This window comes from Castanea sativa, chromosome 5 (assembly GCF_040712315.1).
Source record: "Castanea sativa cultivar Marrone di Chiusa Pesio chromosome 5, ASM4071231v1".
Taxonomy (NCBI): domain Eukaryota; kingdom Viridiplantae; phylum Streptophyta; class Magnoliopsida; order Fagales; family Fagaceae; genus Castanea; species Castanea sativa.
Window position 1 is genome coordinate 12,029,639 of NC_134017.1, and position 21,973 is coordinate 12,051,611.

A 21,973-nucleotide genomic window follows, 5' to 3' on the forward strand; every position below is an offset into this window, starting at 1 on the left:
ATATAAAATTGTAAGTAATGGGACCTCATATGTAATTCTCTAATCTTCAGAGGTTAATTGCAATGTGTTGATGGACATTATTGCAATCTGTAGAAGTTCAAATATTTTCTTGATATGGTTGAGAAAATTAAGGAATAATTTTGAAAGAGTCTTAAGATAAGTCAATAACATTCAAAAAGTTATTGATTGATCCTACAACTGAAGATTAGGATCCCTAAGAGCACTAGCATTGGGGGAGGGGGGGGGGGGTGTAAACACCCCCTAGTTGCTATTTTACAACCTAAAGCCACCCAAAACTCACTCCATCCGAATTTGTAAACTTAAAAAAATTTGCAACCTATGAATAGTAAGGTTGCATATTCATAGGTTGCATATATGCAACCTTACTGTTCATAGGTTGTAAAAAAAAAAATTATTTTAATATGTGGTTGTGTGTGAAGAGAAAAAGTGAGTGGCGAAAAAGAGAGAATAATAATTGTTATTATTTTATTAGGTAGTTTATATTATTTTATTGGGTTGAATGTAAAAATAAAAACTGGGATGTAACGTGAGTTGTAAAATGAGTTGGTAAAATAGATAAAGTAGTGTTTGAGGATGCAAAATAGGTTTTTTTTGCATCCCCGGATGCTAATACTCTAAGGATCCCACATCCAAATTCTCTCTTGGGTTTTACAAGTCTTAGAACAAAAACTACGGTCATAGAGGATAGATAATATTGAATAGAACAAAAACTAGCAATATTCATCTATTAAAGCCAGTGGAATTTATGTGAGGGAGAGAAAGAGAGGCAGAGGAGAAAAGAAAATGATGGAAAAAGAGAAAGAAGGAAAAAGGAATGGTACTCCCAGCGGTGTGGACATTTCAGTATTACCAGAGGAACGCATATCGAACATAATAGCATTGACGAGCCTTAAGGATGTGTGCAGAGCTTGTGCGGCTTCTCCTAAATTCCATGCGGCTGTTGAGTCCAACGCTGTTTGGGACAGATTTTTGCCGTCCGATTATCAAGCCATCATTGCTCGATCATCATCATCATCGGATTTGTTAGGTTCTAAGGATTTATGATCTAAATATTTTAGAACTTCAATGTGTAATGTTGGCAAACCATGATCAAAACTTAGAGTCTAGATTTAGACTACTCAAAGTATGTTTATTGTAAAGTTGGAATCGAGTAATTGCAAAAAATTACTATTCACTTTCTGCAAGGCTTGATCGATGGAAAATTAGACTCGATTGATCGAACCTCGTGCAGAATGTTTTTCTGCAGAATTTTCCAACTTAGCTCAAGCCCATATGACGTTTAGGATTTTATGTTTTTCCTTAAGTATAAAAGGAAAAACCCTAGCCACGTTTTTAGGTGGTTGATATGATGTGTGTGTGTGAATCTTTTGTGAGATCTAGAGGTGTTTGCCTTCATACACATTTAGGGTTATCAAGATCAAGATTGATGTCGAGAGCTTGGTGATCGCTTCAGTTGCTGTTTCAAGAGCTTAAAGAAAAACACAAGTAGGAGTACTTGTGGTTGTTGTGAATCAAGGAAAGAAGTAGTCCGTGGACTCGGAGCTGTCACGTGGTCGTGATAGTAAGGGGTTGTTTGGATGCTTTTTTTTCATCACTCAATTTCTGTCACTCATCACTCATCACTTATCATTCATCACTCATCACTTATCATTCATCACTCATCACTCATCACTTAAAACACCCCACCCCGTTTGGCACCATCACTCACTCGTCATCACTCAATATTTTTCACACTGTTTGTGGGCCCCATACCTGTCACTTGGTCAGAGATATCTTGTTTTGTACCCGCGAAAAAACCTTTCATCCCCATCTTTTTCTCTTTTCTCATTTCCCCTTCCCCCTTCGGCCCTGTCACTCTCCCAAAGCACAAACCCGAACCCAACTAAGATAGAAGACGGGGCCAATCTCCTCCGACATGTAGCGGCGGTGCCGATCTTCCACCTTTTCAACCCACCGTCACCAAGGCTTGATTTTTCATTGATCCCTTAAGTTTTATCGGTGAAATTTGTAAAGATTTTTTGTGGGTATCGTTCTGTTTGAATGGGTATATCAGTTGAATGGGTATTGTTGGTGTTGATCTGTTGAATGGGTATATCGGTTGAATTGGTTTGAATGGGTATTGTTGGTGCCAATCTGTGGGTATATCAGTTGAATGGGTTTGGTGCCTGTAATCTGTGGGTACAAAGACCAAACCCAGAAACCAACGTGAAAAGGAAAGAAAAGAAGGAAAAAAAAAAAAAGGATAAACCAAGCCTAGAAACCCAGTGAAAAGGAATGGAAAAAGAAAAAATGAAAACAATTGCAACTCATCAAAAGCCATTGAAGAAAACCCAGTGAATGGAGATAAGATTTGAGAGTGTGATCTGTGGGAGTGAAGAGCCGTTGTAGAAGACCCATAAAAATGTGTTATGATGAGTTATGGAAACTGAAAACACCTAAAATGTGTTTTCAGTTTCCATAACTCATAACTCAAAAATCAAAGAATTGAGTGATGGAAACAAAAAACTGGAAACAAAGTTATGGTGCTCCCAAATGGATTTCTCGCTATGGGTCCCACCATTTTTGAGTTATGAGTTATGGAAACCGAGTTATGAGTTATGGAAATTGGACATCCAAACAGCCTCTAAGTTTTCTACTTGAGGTAGTAATAGGATGTTAGTGGTCTAAGTCACTACTGTAAAACTTTAATTCTTTCATAGTGGATCTGTTTTACCTTGATGATAGCTAGGTTAAATCCTCCCAAGGTGTTTTACAGATTTGGTTTTCTTGGGTTATCATATCATTGTGTTCTTTATTTTCTGCATTATCTACATGATATGATTTACTTGTGTTGACCTAGATTTGAATAATTTACCTAAGTAATCATTTAGCTAAATAACTAGGTTAATCAACTTGTGTTTTAAGGGGTCTAAAAACGTATAGGATTGCTAGAATTTGTCTTCTAAGAAATAGCTCTACCTCACTCTCTCCGATAACCCCATCCTAATCGATGACTCTAACAAGGTACTATTAACGATCCCATAATATTAATAACTAATCGTTTTATCATTTCAATGTTTGATTTGTCAATGCTATTATTTTTGCTTTAGTAAATTATATATGGGTGATCAATTCAATTTCAAACATGTTAGGTTCTTCATTTTAAGGTTGAAGCAGTCACACTAAATTTATTAAAAAAACAAAAAGACAGTTTCTTCTGTTTTCCACTTCTAGAACTCTTGTTTCTGAATACGTTTAAGGAAAATAAGCATTGTACCCTCCATTTTTTCCCCCGGGAGAATCAAGAGAGGAAAAAAGGTCAGTTCTTAAATATTGGTCCTTGGGAATAGACAACCTGTATAATCATACATATCAACACCAAGAGTTATAGCCTTGTACCTAGGAAACACGGACACTTCATTTATGTGCCACGTTCGTCAGAGACAGAACCAGGATTCGAACTTATTTATGTGCCATATTCGTCAGAGATAAAACTAGGATTTGAACTTAGGAGGGACCGGCCAAAGTCTTTTAGTTGAGAATTTTTACAAATTGGGATATCGACACTAGAGGAGGCAAGGTAACAAGTGACAACATCATTATTAGTTTTCGAATTTTTTTTTTCTTTTACTTTCCCATAATCTACAAATCAACTAAAAGTCCTAGTAATTATAGGAAGTTATTATAGTTTTTAAAAATTGAATTTAACAAAGAATTGAAAAAGAGTAGTTCTTGGTTTTTTGTTCCAAAAGAGATGGAATAGATAGAAATGGTGGCATCATAACTATTATAATTATGTAATTAATATTAGGAAAAATTACAATATACCCACATGTGGTTTGACCAAAATTTAAGTTGCCTACCTATGGTTTGAAATTTGACACTTTACCCACCTAAGGTTTAGCCAAAATTTAAGTTGTCTACCAGTGGTTTGAAATTCCATGATGCAAGTGTTGCACTGGATTTTATTTTTTATTTTTTATTTTTTTATCTTATTTGATCTTGTATTTTTATGTTTTTTGTATTTTTGGAGGAGAGAGATATAAAAGTGGAGCAAAATTACATATTTAGCCATTTTTTTAATAGAGGTGTGTTACCAAACTCTAACTGAGCTAACCTTAGGTGTGTAAAGTGTTAAATTTAAAACCATAGGTAGATAACTTAAATTTTGGCCAAACCACAAATGAGTAAGTTGTAATTTGCCCTTAATATTATAAATACATAAAAATTCGGTTTTATTCTTGTAACATTATTCTATACTCAACCTTTTTTATGCTATATATTAATAACTATAGTTCAAAGTTTAAACCCATGTCAACCACTAAATCAATACACCCAGTAAAATATTAGCTAATTAATAGCAAAAGATATTTTATACATGTAACTGATGCTTGACAGCTTCTCGATAGATAGGGTATCTGTCAAGGTTTATGAAAATAAGTTTTTCAGATCTGATTTCACTCCAATCCATGAATGGATGTTTGGGCTTTCTTTTCTCACAACCCTAAGCATATATAAGGATTGTTTTAAGGGCTGTCATAGCTGATGCAACTCAATGCAAAAGTTTTCATAAGCATATTGTGAACTGAAGACATATGCCCTAGTTCATCTTTTTCTTCAAGAAGTTGTTGTGTTTGTACACCGTAGGGTTTTGTAATCAAGGAGTTTTGTGATCTTCATCGTGTTGATGAACTGAAGAACTTTGCAGCCAACATTTTTCTCAAGTTGGTGAGAAAGCTGCGTACTGAGATTTGCGCATCAAATTGGTTAGTCACGTACTGGGAGCCGTGCATTGAAAATGAGAGATTATCACTACAGAACAAGTCCAATTAGGTATTGGGGTAAGGGTTCAACTGTAGGTTGGTATAAGGTATTGGGATTCCTTTACTTGTAACCGCTTATTGTGATAATAGTGGATTCTCAAGAGTTGTGACCTTAAAATCACTTGGTGGGGTTTTGCCGTGTAGGTTTTCCCCATTCGAAAACAAATCACCATGTCAACTTTATTTTCCGTTGCATATTAACTTAGTTGGTGATTTGTTTGTGCTACCACGCGTATTGCATACAAATTGAATTAATTAATTGACTTGGCTAATTAATTGGTTAATTCTGTTAGGACATATGTGTTTCACATGTTAGGAACATGTCACTATTTTATGTAATTGGCTAATCCTTTAACGCACTTTACTTGTATTTAGGTAGATCTAGAATGTGTTTAATACTTCAAGAAACAAAGTTTCAAGATCAAGTGTTAAAGCCATGCAAGTCTATCCAAGATTCAAGCTAAAAAAGTGTGTCGTTAAAGCTCGACAGCTAGTATCTATTGAGCTTGAAGAGTTGCTCCAGTCCCGTGGCTCGACAGATAGGTTTCTGTCGAGGTTTAAGAAAAACAGATTTTTCTGCTCTGTTTTCTTCCAATTTGTGATTATGTGTTTGAGCTTTCTTTTCTCACAACCCTAGACATATAAAAGAATTATTTTAAAGGCCATCAAAGGTGACACAAGTTGCACAAGTGTTGAGCAAAGTTTGTTCAAGCAAATTGTGGTCGGAGATAGAATTTGCCCTAGTTCATCTTTCTTATGAAGAAGCTGCTGTGTTTGTGCACCGTAAGGTTTTGTAACTGCTTATCTTCTCAATGTTCATCGTGTGATGCACTAAAGAACTTTGCAGCCAACAACCTTCAGTTGTTGATTGAAGTCGCATACTGGATCCGTGCAATTGGTTAGTCACGTACTTGGAGCCGTGCATTGAAAATGAGAGATTTTCAATACAGAACAAGTCCAATTGAGTATTGGGGTAAGAGTTCAACTATAGGTTGGTATAAGGTACTGAGATTCCTTTACTTGTAACTGCTTGTTTTGATAATAGTGGATTCTCGGGAGTGGTGACCTTAAAATCACCCGGTGGGGTTTTTGCCGTGTTGGTTTTCCCCATTCGTAAACAAATCACTGTGTCAATTTTATTTCTGCTGCATTTAGTTTAATTGGTAATTTGTTTGTGCTGCCACGCATATTGTATGTTAATCTGATTAATTAATCAACTTGGCTAATTAATTGGTTAATCTATCACAAGGGGTCAATACGTTTTTGGCCTATCAAATTCATCACAAGGGGTCAACATATTCTTGGCCTATCAAAATTAATACACCCTGGTTGTATTCATAAATTGTATAAATACATATAATTAATACACGGGTGTATTGATTAGCCAATACATGTAATTAATACATGTAACTAATACGAAATTAAAAAAAATACATGTAACTAATACATGTAATCTATATATCATATCATATACTATATATAATAGCAGAAGCTGAGAGAAAGCTGATTCCTTCAATTAAGGAGGTTTGCCATGTAGGTAAAATGCTCATCTAAATTCAGCCACGTATAAGTTAAAAAGTGATAAATTATATTGTTTGGTAACGCTACAACACTGTTTAAGAGCGATACATTATATTGTTTCATTGTCTTAAAACACTGTTAGCCTTTCAGTATAAAAGTAAAATAACTAGTTAAAATACAAAGAAGCCGGGGACACTGAGAGAAACAGAGAAAGAGGCGATGAGGCTTGGGACACGGAGATGAATTAGAGAATAGAGAAGGAGGTAGAATTTAGCAAGATAGAGAGACATCTCAGGCCAGCACCACTGTCGGACTTTGACCACCAAAAATCTTGCTTCCCTCAACTGGCGGTACTCTGTTACAGGGTGAGTTTTCTTTTTTTGCTTTCTTTGATTTTTGATTTTTTAAATAAATTTTTAAAAGAAAAAACCAAAATCATGCCATAATTATGATTTATGTTTACTGCAGTTTGGGTCCCTCGCCACACTTGGACATCCAAAAGTATTGGTATCGGTAGATTTTTTTTTTTTTTTTTCTATTTTTTAGATTTGGGTATGAATTGTTACTTTTGATTGAGCTTTTTTGTTGGATAGGTTTAGATTTGATTCATTTTTGTTTTGGGTTTTTGGATTCTCTATCAAAATTTTTTTTCCTCAATTTTAAATATGATTTAGGCTTTTGAAAGACTTGATTTTGTTTTAGGGTTACATTTTTGGTCCAGCACCACCCATCTTCGGCTCCATTCAATCATAGCCTTGACGGTGATTTTGGTTTTGGGTTATGTTTCTTTGCTCTGTTTGTTGTCTGCCCCCATGACTTCTCTTCAACGGTGTATTCAGAAGGTACGCATGATTTTCTTGGAATTTCTCACTTGCACTTTTTATATATATGTTTCCTTAAATTTTAAGTTAATTAGTTTATTTAGTCCAACTCAAGTTTGGAATAACTTTTTATTTATTTATTGTTATTGTTACAAGGATAGATTTTGTAGTTATTTGAATTCTGGGCTGTACATGAACCACTAACAAATGCAAAATCAAGGTTTGATTCATCGTGGTCCAAACCTTCATTTTTCAGATTTAAATTTTCACTGAACTACTGCATTACCTTTTACAATTCAACCCATATTTTCAGTGTTTTCTTAGGCCTCGTTTGTAGTATTTCTTTTATCTTTCTCTGCTGCAATTTAAAATTGCTATGATCTTTTTTTTTTTTTTTGAGCAATTAGAAATAATGGCTGCAATTATATGTATTGTCCTCTTTGCAGTTTCACTAAGAATAGTTAGGTATACAAAAGTTCTCACCATAGCCAAGAAAGAGAACTAAAAATCCATAAACTAATACCAAAGCAGTAGTAAAAGTGTTAAACTTGAAACTAAAATCTTATGAATAGTGGCGCTAAGGAAGATGTTTTGCACAGATCATGCACCTGTAGAGCAGTAAAAGATAGAGCACACCAATTACACATCACGCGCATGATACAATGCACTTGAAATTACACTAGACATGAATTGGATCTTACCTTCTGCTGTAGGACTTTAAAAGTAGAAAGTAAGGCAACAGCATTTGATGCAACAAGAAAAATAGCTTGCAATCTCTGCTCTAATGGTTAAGAGATGTCATTTTTTGGTTTCACATGCTGTGCAAACCAAAAACCAGCTTAGCTAGATGATTTCATTATTTGGTTTCAATTGAAATCTTTGAACAATGGAAGGACATTCTTAAGTACGTAAAAAAAAATTGTTCCAATAAATCATTGAGGATGACTTTGAGATGAGAAAAGTTGCATAGATCACTATTATCCATAGAAACATCATGCCAAGGTAAATTAAGTTAAAGGGAGTAGATATATCATAGTCTCTAAAGAGAATAATTGCACAGATCACTATTACCCATAGAAATCCTTGTCATGCATGTTAAATCAAATTAAAAGGACAAGGAATATCATAAAACCAAAATGAACTCCTTCCAACAAAAAGATGACTCAATTTTACATTTCTTTGGAGAATGTGAGAAGGGCTAGAGTATTTCTAATTGTAACATCTTTAGTGGATGGACAATCCCCATCTCTTCTTCTACCTAAAGAAAGGAAGAATTTACATAGATATACAAAATTGTCACTACTGTTTCATCTTAGAGGCACCATATCACAATTCATGTAAGCGAGAAGTGAGATCAATGAAGATGTCTTCATTGCATGGAATTGTGAGACCACCCATTGGATGATCATACTCGAATTCTTCCTCAGCCTTACCTAGCAATTCTAGAAATGAAGGCTGGTTCAAGAATGATATAGGAATTACAAAGCGCCTCATTTCGCTCTCTTTAACATAAACTACAATGTAGCCTTTTGGAACATCTATAGATGTTGAAGCTAATTGCTTTCTGAATGAGTTGGAGCATCGAAGAATGTGCTTATTGCAACAGATTAGGCAAACTGATTAGAAAGCATAGTAAAAACAAAAGAACAAAAAAGAGAGAATCCAAATAGTATATTTTATTACTGTAAAACTAACGTATTAAATTGCTTTAGATAGTGTAGAAATTGACCAAAAACCAAAAGCAGAATCATTATATACAAAATAGAACATAAAATATTACTTTATATATGTTGTTAAATTTGAGTTTGGTATTGATTCAAAATTTGTAATGTTTCATATATATAAAACTGCCATGTTTTCTGAATTTTAGATAATTATAATTAATTATATGACACACAATCACATGTTTTTTAGGATCTTAGTTTCTAGCACCTCATGTATATTGACTCTTATCAGGAATTTTGTATTTATAATGACATATTTTCCCTCACACGTTAATTCAGATCAGTCATCCTTGACATATGAGACTTTTGGCTACTATTTGAGAAGAACTACTGAATTAAATTGAAAGGTTAGGAAAGCCTAATTTTCCTTTGTAGTTATTATTTAGTTTATAACTCTTTGTCCTTTGTTAATGCTTGAATAAAAAAAGGTAGAACTAAAATAGTTTTAAATATTATCAAATATGGACTCTTTGATTCTAAAAATAAATGCTAAAGCTTATTTCTTTCCTTTACCATGATATGATAGCAAAAAGAAAAAAAAAAAGAAAGGAAAATGCAAGAGAAGCACGCCTAAAAAGACAAACGCTAATGTTTGAGAAACGATCAAAAAGAAAATGGCATGAAAGAAAAAATAGTTTACAAAATAAACCTACCCAGGCTAGGAAATTCAGGGGAATGGTCATTGCTGAACTGAAAAAAAAGAAAAAAGAAAAAGAAAGAGGGATAGAATGGCATTAACTCATGTTTGCTTTTTGTTGCATTCACGTGGTACAAGTATGAACTTTTATGCCTCAAGAGGTTCGCTTCTCTTTCTACCACACTGTACTTTTTGGTTCTTTAAACATTCTTTTTAAAAAATTTGAAAATAAAACTTTCAATTCACATTTGATTATCAGATATCGATGTTGACATGGGCCATTCCTTTGGAGAAACTAGGTTGAACGTGAGTACAGATGATGCTTTGGTAGAAGATGGGTCTAATTGTTGTGATGCTCCTCAAGGAATCCATGAATTAGAAAATGAGTGGTTGTGAAGAATTTCCAAGTAAATGACTTAACTTAAATTTACAAGAAAAAAAGAAGAAGAAAACTTGGCTTCCATTTTTGTTCATGTTATTAATGTTGTTCCCATATTTTAAAATTCATATAGGAAAATTGACTGAACCTTGGATTTTTGGCTCACCTTCTTATGTATGCATGTATTGCGGTTCAATTTTATGGCATGAAGAGAGAACAGTAAAATCTAAGAGGCCTAGGAATTCAAAATTCTCTCTCTGTTGTATCTATTTAATTGTTAGTCTCTATCTTTCATACTATTGAATACTTTGTTTTGTAGAGTTATTTTGGAACTCTGTGCATCCATCTTAATTTCACTAATTTTTGCATATAGGCTCAGGTTGTTGTTTTTCCTATTAAATAAGTAATTTTGTACTCAAAGTTGTTGGTTTGTAAGTGAATGGAATTCAAGTGCTAATTTGAAGATTTCATTGATTAAGGTAGATCAAGATCTTTTTTTCATATCTAGGTGTGGGTAGACTCATTGCATGAATTTGAGTGTCTATGTGCTGAATTAGCAACATGTGGAGGATTTTTATATTATTTTTAAAATGTATTTGAACACCATCTGTTTAGTGCACATTTTTATAACCTGGGTTTTTTTCTTTTCTTGCACTCTTACTTTTTATTTCCTTTAAAAAGTTTGATGGAATGCCATGTTGTCTTTGGCATGATGCTATATGGGATGGATGTCGTGTTCAAGAGTGACGAAGAAGGATATATTTAGTTATTGTTTTGGGATGTTATTCTATTTGGTCAAAGAGAACTTTTAAATCCTCTATTATTGTTGAGATTTGCAGATTGTACATATTTGTTTTACTGTGGTTAAAAAAAGGTTAATTGATGCATTTATTAGAGATTATTATTATGGTAGATGTTTAAATGAAGCAGAGCATGAACACTGACTAAACCCTATTGAATTGTTATAGTAATGTTAACTATTGTCTGTCCAATTTTATAAGTAGTCTCTAATTTCAATGTTTTCTCTAATTTCAATTTTATATGTAGATTTTATTGTATTCAACAAGTGAATATGTGTTAAGTGATTTATGACTTCTCTCATATGTTCATTTGTTTGTTGTGGTTTTGTCATGGATTGCCAAAGGGGGAGATTGATAGGACATATGTGATTCATGTTTAGAACATATGTCAATATTTATGTAGTTGAATAATCCTTTGACAAAACGCACTTTACTTGTAATTGGGTAGATCTAGAATGTTTTTAATACTTCAAGAAACATGTTGTTCAAGTCTAGTATTAAAGCCATGAATATTGGACCAAGAAACAAGTGAAGAAGGGCTATTCATTAAAGCTGGATAGATAGCTCGACACCAGCGGACAGATAGCTCGACAGCTGCTTGATAGATAGCTATCTATCGAGATTTAATGAATGAGCTCGATAGATTCTCGATCGGTCAAGGTATCTATCGAGGTTACGGGAATTCAGATTTCTAGATCTGATTTTCGGCCCAAGCTTATGTATTTGTGTAGGGTTTCTTTTCTCACAACCCTAGACATATATAAGCCTTATTTTAGAGGCCGTCACATAAGAGAATACAAGGAGAACATATGCAAAAGGGGATCGATGCCTTATTCTCTCTGAAAGATGCTACTACGTCTTTGCGCCTTAGGGTTTTGTAGCCAAGTGCTTCTTGATCTTCATTACTAATGAAGTGAAGAATTTTGCAGCCAACAATCTTCTTCTAGTTGGTGATTAAGTTGCGTACTGAGATCCGCACAATTGGTTAGTCACGTACTAGGATTCATGCATCAAAGGGTGGCGTTCATATATTAAAGAGTTCAGAGGTTCTGAAGCGGTAGAAGGTTTTTGCTATGAGTTCATCTATGGGGATTGTAGAGTTTAGGGACAAATGTTTTGTACTAGATCTGAAACTTCTCTTTACTATAGTGGATTGCTTCTCGGGAAGGTTTCCCCCCAGGTTTTTTACTGTGAAACTAGTTTGTTTCATTGGTTTTCCTGGGTCATCATATCTTGTCTTATTTACTTTTCTACAGCATTCATTATTGACATGATATTGATGTTTGTTTGTTTTAACAAGTTTTATTCATAATAAATCTAATTAACAACTTGGGTGAAAAACTTGTTAATTATATCAATTGGGGTCTAAATTTCCCAACAAGTAGTATCGGAGCAGGTACACTTTGATTGGATTAATTTCTTGAGTGTGATCCTTGATCCCCGTTGTCATGGAATCTCTTGATTGTTTTGATGTGCATGATCTTATGTTAAATGATGATGATGATATTCAAGATGCCTATTGCAAACTTTATAATTTTTGTATGAAATCTCTTGAATATTCTACAAAATTAAAAGCTAAATTTAAAAAAGTAAAACTTGAAAAAGATTATTTGATTTCAAAATTGGATGAAGCCAATAATTTGAATAAAATTATAAAATCAAATTTCATCTTAGTTGGACAAAATTAAAAGTTTGGAAGAGCAACTAGTTGAATCTAAAACTGAAGCTAAAAAATTAAGTAGTGCCAAACTTGTTGTTGAGCCTAACTCAAAAGAAAAGGATTTTTATATTCCTCCATTTATAAGGAATAATCAAGAGTTGAAGGCTAATATTGCTAGGATAGACAAATGTAAACAATCTAATGTTAATGCTGAAGTTTCTAAACCTATGTCTAAAACTCCTCCTAGGTTGAATGATAAATCTAAATTTGTCCCTATTTTTCATCATTGTCATATTGTTGGTCATATTAGGCCAAATTGTCCTAAGTTGAGGTCTCTATCAACCTCTAAGGTTAGACCTCCTTCTAGGAAGCCAAATAGCAATTGTCATAAGCAATTGTCCAAACGGTCACAGGTTTCCTCTCAAGGACCTATACCTTTGTTTGGAGAGCTATTAAAAGTTTTGAGTTTTTTACCTCAATTTCAGGAGAATTTTAATTCTTCTATGTCCTTTAGTAGACATACTAGGACACGTGCCTTTTCATCTTCACGGCCAAATACTCGTGCTGTGTGGGTGAGAAAGGAGCCTAAGACTTAATTGTCTTTTTTGTTTGTCCTCTACTTTAATTCTTTTTATCTAAAGTAGGACTCTCTTTGCTTGATTTCTTATTTGCTTTTGGAATCATGCTTTCATACATCTGCAGCTTTCTATCATGCCTTCATGCATATGCATCTTTCTTTCATACTTTCATGTTGTTTGTCTGTTTTTGTTTGGTTGTTTAGTCTTTATTTTGTTTGTTTTTCAAAATAAAAAGAGAAAAATCAGAAAAATACAAAAACAGTGTGTGTTTGTGTACATTGGTACTTGTGTACCTTGGATGGCCATTGAAACAAAGTTTTTCAAACTTTGTATCTTTTGTAGCTTAGAAGAGCATCTCTCTGCACAACTAAGTATGTGACCTTTGTGGCTCGTGTTTGTGATGAGTAAGATTAAGTAATCTCTTGTACTTAACACTCGTATCACTCTTTTTGACGAGAAGGACTAGAAAATCCTAAGAGAAAGGCATAAATAACCATCTCACCACTGTTGCCTGGCAATCATGAAATGATATCTGTATGCTTCGACATAAAAAAAGTGCAATGTCAAAAGCTTAACATCATTGGGTATTTCTTTTCTCTCTACTATATGCCCATGCATGATTTGCTTAAAAGAAAAATATGCAAAGGAAAATAAAAAGCAAAAAGAATCAAAATGCTTTTAAATATGATTGCAAACGTGTATTCTAGGAGATGTGGGAGTTATAGGATGTACCCCGAAGGTGATAGTCTCCATCAAACAGTTATGATTGTGTGTGGGTTAAAGTGATTTTCTCATATCTCAAATCGTCATAACATGTATACACTTATGCAATCTTGCGATGTCTTTCTCACATAACACACAATATTCTTTGCTACTTTTGATACATGTGCAGGTACAATGTGATTTGGCCATCACAAGATTTACATGTGTTAATGTATGCTCACTAAACTGTCTTGACTTATTTTTGAAATATAAAATTATTTAGACTTGTTTAGTGTGTGTGTGTGTGTGTTTTGGATCTAAATCCTTTACATTTTTCTTGTTGAGAGATGTTTTTGAAAGCTTAAAAAGTTGTTTGGATCCTTGGTTGAGTTGGATACTTGATTGCATTCATATATGTGTTTTTCCCTTCTTGAAAAACTGTTTTTAAGCAATTTCGACACCTCCTCGACACCTCTCGATACTTGGCTTAACTGTCGAGCCCTTCAATTGCTTTTTATCGCAATCTCAACACCTCTCGATAGCTAGGTCGATCGATCGAGCATCTTTCTGTCTCCTCGATAGTTTCTCGATAGCTGTTCGATCCATCGAGGTCTTCTCGATAGCTTCTTGACACCTCTCAATTGATCGAGATCCTCTTGCATGCATTGTTTTTCACGTGTTTTGCATCTTTCTTTTATCTTGTCATCCATAGCATCTTGTTTCATTACATTCATGCATTTTTATGGATTCTTTGTACCCCTTTGATCATCTTTATACTTCTCGGGTGAAGCTTTCTAGCTTCTTGTACCCTTTGTCAATCATGATAAAAAGGGGAAGAAATTGTGGAGAATATGTGGTTTCTTTTTAAGATTCTACATGTTAGGGGGAGAAATACATGCCTTTGTAAGGGGGAGTGCTTACCTCCTTCTTCTTGTACACCGGTCTTGTGACCATGTTTACATACGTTGTGATTATCTTTGATATATATATATATATATATATATATATATATATATATATATAATGATGTATGTTTTCTTCACCTACCTCTACATGTGTTGTTTCTTTTCCTTTTTTATACACATGTTTCTTGTATCTTGTATGCAATCTATTATTTCTGTTTCACACCAAGATGCCTTGATGAGTTTTGTTTAAAGTGTTTCAGAAATACAGGTTGTCAAAGTCTTTTTAGCCATGAACTCTCTTCTTGCAAAGTTTTTCAAAAGTTTGTATTAGGATAAATTTTATTGTATTCAACAAATGAATATGTGTTAACTGATTTATGACTTCTCCCATATGTTCATTTGTTTGTTGTGGTTTTGTCACGGATTGCCAAAGGGGGAGATTGATAGGACATATGTGATTCATGTTAGGAACATATGTCAATATTTATGTAGTTGACTAATCCTTTGACAAAACGCACCTTACTTGTAATTGGGTAGATCTAGGATGTGTTTAATACTTCAAGAAACATGTTGTTCAAGTCTAGTATTAAAGCTATGAAGATTGGACCAAAAAACAAGTGAAAAAGGGTTATTCATTAAAGCTAGACAGATAGCTCGACACCTGCGGACAGATAGCTCAACAGCTGCTTGACGGATAGCTATCTATCAAGATTTAATGAATGAGCTCGACAGATTCTCGATCGATCGAGGTATCTATCGAGGTTACGGGAATTCAGATTTCCAGATCTGATTTTCGGCCCAAGCTTATGTATTTGTGTAGGGTTTCTTTTCTCACAACCCTAGACATATATAAGTCTTATTTTAGAGGCTGTCACATAAGAGAATACAAGGAGAACATATGCAAAAGGTGACCGATGCCTTATTCTCTCTGAAAGAAGCTACTGCATCTTTGGGCCTTAGGGTTTTGTAACCAAGTGCTTCTTGATCTTCATTATTGATGAAGTGAAGAACTTTGCAGCCAACAATCTTCTTCTAGTTGGTGATTAAGTTGCGTATTGCGATCCGCGCAACTAGTTAGTCACGTACTGGGATTCGTGCATCAAAGAGTGGCGTTCATATATTGAAGAGTTCAGAGGTTCTGAAGCGGTAGAAGGTTTCTGTTGTGAGTTCATCTAAGGGGATTGTAGAGTCTACGGACAAAATTTTTGTACTAGATTTGAAACTTCTCTTTACTATAGTGGATTGCTTTTCGGGAAGGTTTCCCCTCAGGTTTTTTACTGTGAAACTAGTTTGTTTCATTGGTTTTCCTAGGTCATCATATCTTGTCTTATTTACTTTTCCACTGCATTCATTATTGACATGATATTGATGTTTGTTTGTTTGTTTTAACAAGTTTTATTCATAATAAATGTAATTAACAACTTGGATTTAAAACTTGTTAATTATATCAACCGGGGTCTAAATTTTCCAACAAAGTGAATTAATTAGATTCAATTACATGTAATGAGCATGGTAGCACAAACAAATCACCAACTAAGTTAAATGCAATGGAAAATAAATTTGACACAGGTGATTTGTTTACAAATGGGGAAAACCACAGAGGCAAAACTCCATTGGGTGAATTTAAGGTCACCACCCTTGAGAATCCACTATTATTAAAACAAACGGTTACAAGTACAGGAATCCCAGTACCTTATACCAACCTATAGTTGAACCCTTACCCCCATACCCAATTGGACTTGTTCTGTAGTGACAATCTCTCATTTTTAATGCACGGCTCTCAGTACGTTACTAACTAATTGCGCGGATCCCAGTATGCGACTTCAATCACCAACTAGAGAAGGTTGTTAGCTGCAAAGTTCTTCAGTTCATCACATGATGAAGATTGAGAAGCTCCTTGGTCACAAAACCCTACGGTATATAAACACAGCAACTTCTTCACAAGAAAGATGAACTAGGGAAAACTTTGTCTCCGGTCACAATTTGCATGAACAAACTTTTCTTAACACTTGTGCAACTTGTGTCACCTTTGATGACCCTTAAAATAATCCTTTTATATGTCTAGGGTTGTGAGAAAAGAAAGCATAAACACATAATCACGGATTGGAAGAAAATAGAACTGAAAAATCTGTTTTTCATATACTTCGACAGATACCCTATCTATCGAGCTGCTGTTGAGCCACGGGCTGAAACAGCTCTTCAATGCTCGATAGATGCTAGCTGTCGAGCTTTAATGATAGGCACTTTTCAGCTTGAATCTTGGACAGACTTGCATGGCTTTAACACTTGATCTTGAAACCTTGTTTCTTGAAGTATTAAACACATCCTAGATCTACCCAAATATAAGTAAAGTGTGTTTTGTCAAAGGATTAGCCAATTACATAAAATAGTGACATATATTCCTAACATGTGAAACACATATGTCCTAAAAACCCGATCAACTCTTTCTCCTCCCATCTTCCTCTGTATCACAAGTGCAGCATAATCCAAAACCAAACCAAAACAGTAAACATGAGCACAAACCCAAACCAAAAGTTTCTCCACAAAAAAAAAAAAAAAAAAAAACCAAAATAATCCCATCTCCCTCTTTGTCATCTTCCTCCTTATTCCATAAATTTCTTCAAACACAGTACATGATCAATTTTTTAAATACCGTTCTGTTTCAATTGGAATTTTTCGTTCTGGTATAGGTAACCCCACTATTCTATTCCGTTCCAAAATTCAGCCTGTACCGGCATTCCGGTTGAAATTTCATCATTCCAAACAGAATATGAATTTTTGAGCTAAATTGAAGAATGTGTTTTCATTGAGTAGCTTCTTTTGGATTTGATGGTGAACACGTTAGAAAAGAAAACCGATTTAAAAAAAAAAGTTGAGCGAAGAAGATGAGACAAAGGAGGAGTGTTATAGATTTGCAGACGCTTGAGTAGTCTGAGAAGAGGAATGAAAAGTGTTTAAAAAAAAATGAGATGACATTTATGACACTTGGGAGGGGTAGAAAGGAAGTTTCTAGGAAGGTGCTTCCTTTACAATGCCATCACATGCCTTTTTATTCACAAAACTACCATTACATCATTTTATAAAAATATTTCTTTTAAATAAATAATCAGATAATCATTTTTCAATATTTTAGCTTAACAATAACAGTAAATAAATTCCGACATAAAAAAAATAGTAAACAAATAACTTTATTTCAATTCAAGAAAAAAAAACTTATTTAAGCCCAAAAATAGTAGAAGTAATAAACATATTATTATTGTCTAAAGTCTAACTGAAATGCACAAAAAAAAAAAAAAAAAAAAATTGCATAGGTGATAGCTTAAACTCTTCATTCATTGTTTTTTTTTTTTTTTTTAAATAGCTTAAATTCTTCATTCATTATTGAATTTTTTTTCATAACCAATAGCTTTCAGCGACTTGTTAATAGTAAAAGAGATTATCAATACACCAGGTAAAATTATAAATTGTATATAGTTTTATATTGTTTTTATTTATAAATTGGTATCTATATGTTGTGATAAAAATAACTATATTAGTATTTTAGGAAATTTGACAAAAATATAATGACATTCCACTATTTTAACATAGATCGAGGCTTCCATTACAATGTTATCACCAAACAAATGAATAGGAATAGTTATGTCATTCCAACTTCTTGTATTACTTGTAATACTTATTCCTATTACAATGTAATAACTATTACAGTGTACCAAATGTTCCCTAATAAAATAAAGAGAACTCATCAAAGCAAATAATACATGTCTAAAGACAATAATCGCGCGCGCGCACACACACACACACACACACACAGACTATACTTCGGCTGATTGTGGAGTCACCAATGGACCCAAGGAAGAAGGGTGGAAGGTTGGGAGAGACGGAGAGCTCTTAATTGAGAGAATTTTTTGGTAAATTTTTTTGGGGTTTTGTGATTTATTTGGTTAGGGATTTGTGATTTGTAATTGTTTTATTAGTATTTTTTGTTATTGTTATAGACCAAATAAGTTATTTGTTTGTTGGTAATTTGGGTTTGTCTAGAGGTTTTCATTATTATCCAAATTTGTGAATTATGAAGGTTTATCTTGGTATTCTTGGAGCAACTGGGCAAAAGGAACGGTCAGCTAATTTTTTTTTTCATGGTTCAATTTGCAAAACTTTTGTGGGAGGGGGGGGGGGGTTGGGGAAGAATAGATACCAAGGGTCAAGATCTTAAATTTTGTGTAAATTTATATACTAATATATATTTTTTCAAAAATTGAAGGGGGCCATACGCCCCCTCCCCAACCCTAAGGTAGGTCCGTCTCTGGTATCCATGTCATACTAGTGTTGTACTGGCTATTTTATGTTGTGATAATTTTTTAGAAATTGCTTGTGTCGTACCCATACTCGTGCCCGTGTTTGTGTCTATCCTTCCTAGCTTATACCCATTTACTTGTCTCTCTCTTTAGAAACAGTTATGTCCAAAGCAACACCATCCACTAAGTGGAGTTATGTCATATGTGAGGATGCACCGTATTATGGTGTGATCCCCAATCATAACCACACACTAACATTGAACATTTGATATTGGTTAGTTTTCTATAAAATCTAAAGGATAATGCTAAAATTATAACAAATTTATACGAGTTAGCATACTTATTGTTATTGTGTGAGGCTTTCTCAAACTTTGTGTGAGGCTTTGGTTCACATACTCATTGTTATTGTATTCTATGCTAGCACCCTTGAAACTCAATAGTTAATCTTCATATGGCTAACAGATTTGAAAATTAATAACCTGGTAAGTCTGATCCACATGGAAGCAGCAACATTGGGTGGATTGGTTTCACTATGGACTCTTGAAATTACTTTTGGTTTAAATTAGTTATGTGATCATGCATGAATTTAGTTATAGCACAATCTGCGAATAGAAAAATAGAATAAAACTGTTAGAAATCAACACTAAACTATAGAAAAAAATAAGCTAGAACCTAGAATAATGTAGAACCGAAACTATAGAGACAAAAGGAAGAAGAGTCTAGAAGTTTGCTGGGAAAATAGGTGAAAATGGCCAAATACCACCATTTTCAGAAATTTGAAGCAAAAAAGCACTGTTTTGGAACTTATGAGAGAAATACCACTTTTATGTGGTACTCGAGCTCGGTATACTCAAGTACCATGCAACACAATACTCGAGTACCTTTTATAAATAAAATGCTATTTATTTTATTTCTACGGTACTCGAGCTCACCAAGCTTGAGTACCTTGTAATTTTTTTTTTTTTTTGGATTATCGACAAATAAACATAAACAAAAAATGTTGTTTATTTTATTTCTACAGTACTTTAGCTCACTAAGCTCGAGTACCCAACTTTTCACTAGGTGTTTTATTTCTACAATAAAAACTTAAGTCTTTGATAAACTTGAAAACAAACTGCTGTCTTTGATACAAGCTTGAAAATAAAATTGTCTGAAGAGAAAGGTTACAAGATTACAAGATGGGGAGAGAGTACAAAAATAAATAAAAACATAAAAAAAACTACTTATTTTTATGTTTATGTTTATTTGTCGATAATCCAAAAAAAGAAAAGAAAAGTTACAAGATACTCGAGCATTTTATGTTTATGTTTATTTGTTGATAATCCCCCCCAAAAAAAAAAGTTACAGGGTACTCGAGCTTAGTGAGCTCGACTACCGTAGAAATAAAATAAACAGCATTTTATTTATAAAAGGTACTCAAGCATGTTATACTTGAGTATTGTGTTGCATGGTACTCGAGAATACCAAGCTCGAGTACCACATTATTTTTTTTAATCTCCCAATTTCCACCTTAGCAGTGCCATGGTGGCAAAACTTCTAGGAACTCGAGTGTCTTAAACTCGAGTTCCAAATGGTACTCGAGTTTGCCAAACTCGAGTACCACAAAAGTGGTTTTTTCCTAATAAGTTCCGAAACAATTTTTTTTGCTACAAATTTCTAAAAATGATGGTATTTGACCACTTTCACCAGAAAAATACTTAATTGTTTAGTAAAAAGAATGGCCTAGAGATTTCAAAGTCGGTTTCTTAACCGACATAAAACTAGTAAAAAAAAAATGTGATGGTGCCCATGCCGTGTGACTTGTGTGAAGTGTGTCATAAGCACCAAGTTTTGTAGAGTGAAAAGTGACGCAAAGTCAAAAGAAGTGTCCTAGTGTCAGTAGGTGTCTAAAGAAGTGCATGCAAGTGTATTTAGTGAGTGAGTGTATCTTATAAAAGGTCAAGTGGTTGTCGTGTGTGTCTAATAAATAAGTGTATGTGACTTGTGTCTTTGTAAGAGTGTACTGTCAACTTGTCAATAAAAGTTTGTTCTCTTCTTCAATATGTATTGTCCTCTTTTGTTCAACAATTTGGTATCAAAGCTTCCGCTAACTCAATAAAAACACAAAAGGATCTGAGTTCAAATTATGAAAGATTTGGTTGTATCTATGCTTTTGGCCAGTGAAAGCAGCACCGTGCTGAATAGAACCATCTCTGTGCTCATCTTCTTTCTTTCTAGCAGAGCTTTTTCTTGGACAAATCGAGCGGTAAGCAATGTTACCTTCTTGCGGCAAGGGACCTGTGCATTATATGGAGTAGCACCCCTCAGTATTGGAGATGGATTTCTCTACCTGAATTCAGGTGTGTCCCTACTCTATTTTAGTACTCCTTTATTAATTTTAGGCTTTTCATTTAGTTTTTAATTATGTACATGTAAAAATCAAACAGGTTCCTAGAGGTAGCTGAACTTAAAAGTATGCGGTGGTTTGACATCTGTGGCAAGATACCGACTACCATGCTGTCTCCGAAAACAAACTATGCCACTTACCTTGTGTTCAAGTTGAGGAGGGGAGCCCATGGACACAAACCTCCTCCAAAGGCTTCAGTTGGAACTAATGGAGAAGGTGAAGTCTTTAAACAAACTGTTTGTTTGGGCCAGCCTGCCGGCCGGGGAGCCAAGGCAGCAAGACCAGATTGTACAGCCGCAGCAGCAACGCATTTCACATACCGAAACTAAGAAAAGATGGGTGGTTTGAGATTGAGTTAGGTGAGATTTTCAATGAGGGAGGAGAAGACGATGAATTGAAGATTAGACTTTTGGAGGTAGACACTAATATCGTGAAGACTGGCCTCATTGTTGAAGGAATCGAGATCAGACCAACAAAGGGTTGATAAAAGTAAAAACCGTTCTCTTTTACCGCTAAGTGGCGTTGATCGATATTGCAATACTTTCAAACTTATATTGTTTTTTTTTTTTTTTTTTTTGCTTTATTGACAAAATTCTGCATTGGTTCCTATATTTTGGTAATAATCAATTTAGTTTTTATTATATTGAACTTGCAGCTTGATGCCATGAAATATACATAATAAAGTTCTTTCATATTTGCATATTTAGCCATATTCCTATGTTAATTTGTGATTGATTATAAA

General features: G+C 34.1%; 1 pseudogene; it reads left to right on the forward strand.

The window, feature by feature from the left end:
- The first annotated feature begins 804 nt into the window (after nucleotides 1–804).
- On the forward strand, nucleotides 805–21,715 carry LOC142634391 (F-box protein PP2-B11-like; annotated as a pseudogene).
- Nucleotides 21,716–21,973: the final 258 nt, after the last annotated feature.